The following is a 4815-nucleotide window of genomic DNA, read 5'->3' as shown; positions in this document are numbered from 1 at the left end:
CTCGGCCTTCTATTTATAGACAACGATCGGAGCCTCCTATCCTCAATCGGAACATCCGAACCTCGATCGGAACGTCCGATCCTGACATCGGAGCTTCCGAAGATCCTGATCTACCACGTGTCAAAATATCACTTGTTGACTTCGGATAGGGGTGATCGGAGCTGCCGATCCTGATCGGAGCTTCTGATCCAACCACACGTCATGCCTGACGTAATACCATCGGAGCTTCCGATCCACCTTCGGAGCTTTCGATCCTGTTCGGAGCTTCCGAACTCACCTTCGGAGCTTCCAAACTCTACCCAAGTAATTATGATTAATCCCTTAATTACTGTTTTTGGTTACGGGCTACTACAGTCCTTAAGCAAGTCCATCCAACGTCTCTGCCTCATGTTCAACTCCGCCTTAGTGAACAAATACTTGAGACTCTTATGGTCGGTGAAGATCTCAAATTTCTCGCCATACAGATAATGACGCCAGATCTTCAAAGCGAACACAATGGCTTCTAACTCCAAATCACGGACTGGGTAATTGTCCTCATAAATCTTCAGCTGTCTAGAAGCGTATGCGATCACATGCCCATTCTGAGTCAGGACACAATCTAACCCCTGAAGAGAAGCATCAGTGTATACCACATACCCTCCAGATCCTGACGGTAATGCCAACACCGGCGCAGAAGTCAACCGTCGTCGAAGCTCACAGAAGTTCTCCTCACACTCGGAGGACCACTCAAAATCCACACCCTTGCGGGTAAGCTGCGTCAAAGGTCGAGCTAGTTGAGAGAAGTTCAGAATGAAGCGACGATAATATCCTGCTAGACCCAAAAAGCTACGGATCTCAGCAACCGTCGTCGGACGCGACCAATTAAGCACCGCCTCAATCTTTCTTGGATCAACAGAAATCCCCTCCCTGGATATGATATGGCCAAGAAAGACCACTCGATCCATCCAAAACTTACACTTGTTCATCTTGGCGTACAACTGCTCATCTCGAAGAGTCTGCAGTACCAACCGCAAGTGAGAAACATGCTCTTCGTATTACGCAAATACACCAAGATGTCGTCAATGAAGACCACGACAAACTTGTCCAAATACTCCCTGAAGACACGGTTCATCAGATCCATGAACATAGCCGGCGTATTAGTCAAACCAAATGGCATCACTAGGAACTCGTAATGCCCATAGCGAGTACGGAATGCAGTCTTGGCTACGTCCTGATCACGAAATCTCAACTGATGATACCCAGATCTCAAGTCAATCTTGGAGTAAACTGACGTGCCCTGCAGCTGATCAAACAAGTCATCAATACGAGGCGATGGATATTTGTTCTTCACAGTGACTCGATTCAGCTGCCGATAGTCAATGCACAGCCGGATCGACCCATCCTTCTACTTTACAAAAAGAAAAGGAGCTCCCCAAGAAGATACACTAGGACGAATGTACCCCTTGTCCAAAAGATCCTGTAGCTGATTATTCAATTCACGTATCTCTGACGGAGCCAGACGATACGGTGCTCGAGAAATAGGTAAAGTACCCGGCATCAACTCTATGCCAAACTCGACTTCTCTAGCAGGAGGAAAACCCGGAATCTCATCAGGAAATACATCTGGAAATTCATCCACGACTGGAATGCTCTCTTTCCCAATGCTATCAGCAGACAAATCAACTGCATAGATAAGGTAGCCTTCCCCGCCAGACTCTAGAGCTCGACAGGCTCTCAAAGCTGATACCAAAGGCATCGAGGGTCGCGCTCCCTCTCCATAGAAAAACCAGCTCTCACTCCCTTCCAGATGAAAGCGTACTAATCTCTGATAACAGTCCATTGAAGCTCGATAGGTAGTCAACATATCTATTCCCAGAATGTAATCAAAGCCGTCCATCGCCAGGACCATGAGATTCGCTAACAGAATGTTCCCTTCGAACTCTAAAGGGCAACCCATCACTAGACACTTAGCCAAAGCAGATTGGCCCGTCGGAGTAGAAACAGACATCACTACGTCTAGTGCAATGCATGGTAACTTATGCCTCTTAACAAAACGTGCAGAAATGAAGGAATGAGATGCACCAGTGTCAATAAGTACAAGAGCAGGTATACCATAAAGCAGAAATGTACATGCGATGAATTTCTCATTCTCCTCCACTGCCTGATCATGTTTCGGGACAAACACCTGGCCAGAAGCTCGTGGCCTCAAATGAGAACTCCCAGCAGGCTGTCCCTGCGACCTCTGCTGAACGGTGGCCTCAGAACCAGATCCTAAACCAGAACCAGAACCTCCTCCCCCAGATAGTGGACAATCTCTCCGGATATGACCAGTCTCTCCACAAAGGAAACAATCTCCAGAAGCTCTACGGCAACAGTCGGTCGGATGGTTCTTCCCACAATGATCACACTTGTCCTTCTTACCGAAATGGACAACACCTCCAGAACCAGAGGAAGAAGTAGATCCAGACTTCTTGAAAGATTGGGCACAGGGACTCAAAGAACTAGCAGGCCTCGACTGAGGGAAAGACCTGTTCCGTCGAATGTTTTCCTCCGCCTGGTGACAATGGTTCACCAAACCCTCGTAGAAAATGTCGTCGCCAACCGCCACACGGTCATGTATCTCAAGGTTAAGGCCCTGAAGAAACAGATTATACTTCATCCCAGATCTGTCAGCAATCTCGGGGCAATAGGATAGCAGATCAAAGAACTTCTGCTGATACTCATCAATAGACATGGCTTCCTGTTGCAGACTCAGTAGCTCACCTGCCTTCGACTAACGGAGTGCAGGAGGAAAATACAGCTTCTGAAAAGCTGTGCGGAACTCGGCCCAGGTGGCCACTCCTCTCGCCGCAATAAAGGGTGCAGAAGTTGTAAGGCCCGGGATTAAATAAATTAATCCGAATTTATTTAATTTTAACCCGAGTATATTTAATTTGGGAATATTTAGAGTTTTGATTTAAATTCTAATATTCTTAAAATATTTAGGATTTAAATTGAATTAAAATAAGGGTCGAGGATCAAATTGCAAATATTGAAGAATTGAGGGACTAAAGTGCAATTTTGCATTAAAGTTATCAGATTTTGAATTGATTATCAGCATGTATATGTGTATCTTTCTTATCAAATTCAGAATTCAAGAACAGAGAGCTGAGTTCCTTCATCGGTTTTCTTTGAAAGTTTGATTTTCGAATTGCCATAACTTTTGAACCGGTTGTCCGATTTCGATTCCGTAAATTGTTCTGGAATCCTTATGACGAGGGCTTCGATCTCGTGTAAGTTTTATGATGTTTTATATGGGTTTCAGAATCAGTTATTGATCAGAGATCAGATTTTATGTGTTTGTTATGTTCTTAACATTCTATCGATTGTATATGCGCTACCGGATCGAAGTTGGATGATTGAATGGATTGGTTATGACTTCTAGCATGTATATCGATGAATTTAGCTGCTGATATGATGTTATGTGACTGATTTTTATAAGATTTATGCTGATATATGAATTTGAGTTACAAGTTTCGAAGTCGGGATTACGTCGGTTACCGATTTTGAATCGCTACGTCGTTTAATCGAGTTTTGGAACTGTTTTGGTAGCCGATATTTGAGTTGAAGTTGTTGTTGAGATGTTTTGAATGTTATAGTATTTTTCTTATTCAGTTTTAGTTGAGTTTGAAGGCTAAACGACACAAGACGCCGACTTGAACTAACGAAGAAAGAGTTGAGATTTGAAGAGTTCAGAACCTCGATAAAAGAAGGTATAATGACGACATCGCGAAGTAGGGACTTTGAAACTCAAGAACGACTAATCTTGAGTTGGCCCGCAAAAACCACATACTTGTTTATATTTTTGATTTGATTGTGATGTTGTCGATCCATCTCAGGTAGTGGATCTTTATATTCGAGTTGATATGATGCTATATTGAATTGATTCTATGCCAAGGTTGTTGTTAACCTTATTTGCGAGTCGGTTACGAACTCGTTAGATGGATATCCATGTCAAGATCAGTTATGAATCTTGATGGCTTTGAAGTTATGTGAATCAATTCGTATGTAAAGCGTTTACGTACTCTATTTGTTGAGTCGAGTTTAAATAGAGTCAAGATGATTTATTTAACGCTTTCTATATGTTGGTTATACTGAGAATGTTTCTCACCGGAGTTTATCCGGCTGTTGTCTTGTTTTGTATGTGTGCATGACAACAGATGGGGCAGGAGCTAGTCATCGACGTCATTGACAGTTGGGAGAGAGTCTAGCATGTGAGGACTCGGGTTGTAGATGATGTCTTGAACTTTATAAGCACTAAACCTTACTTATGTTGGTTTTGAATTACATGTATGACACTTGAGATAATTTGTGTCATTTATCGATCTTTAGCGACTTGTTTGATGTAATAAATGCATGTATTGATGTTCAAGATTTCAATTATGTATGTATGCATATTTCCAGATTTTATAGCATGTGTAAAATCCATGTTGTTGAAGATTTATGCTTTGAACCAAGCCTTGACAGCAAAAACTCTTCTGCAGAATTTCTGAAATTTGGAGGCCGCTCGATCCGCAGAAGTTGACGGATCGAGCGAGCCCTGTAAATTGCGGACAGAACTTTTGAGTTTTTGGCTTGCTCGATCCGCAGTTGACGGATCGAGCGAGGCCAAATTGTGTTCCATCCGAGAGCTGAGCAATTGTGCTCGCTCGATCGGGTGTTTTTCACCGATCGAGCGAGACACTGAATTTTAAAAAAAAAAAAATTTTACTTTGCTCTTGGTTTCTTAATTGATGTTTAATTAATGTTAAATTGTTCATTAATTGCCCTAAGATGAGATTAGCAACCCGAGGTCCC

Source organism: Henckelia pumila, chromosome 1, assembly GCF_033568475.1.
Source record: "Henckelia pumila isolate YLH828 chromosome 1, ASM3356847v2, whole genome shotgun sequence".
Lineage (NCBI taxonomy): Eukaryota > Viridiplantae > Streptophyta > Magnoliopsida > Lamiales > Gesneriaceae > Henckelia > Henckelia pumila.
This window is presented reverse-complemented; position numbering follows the sequence as displayed.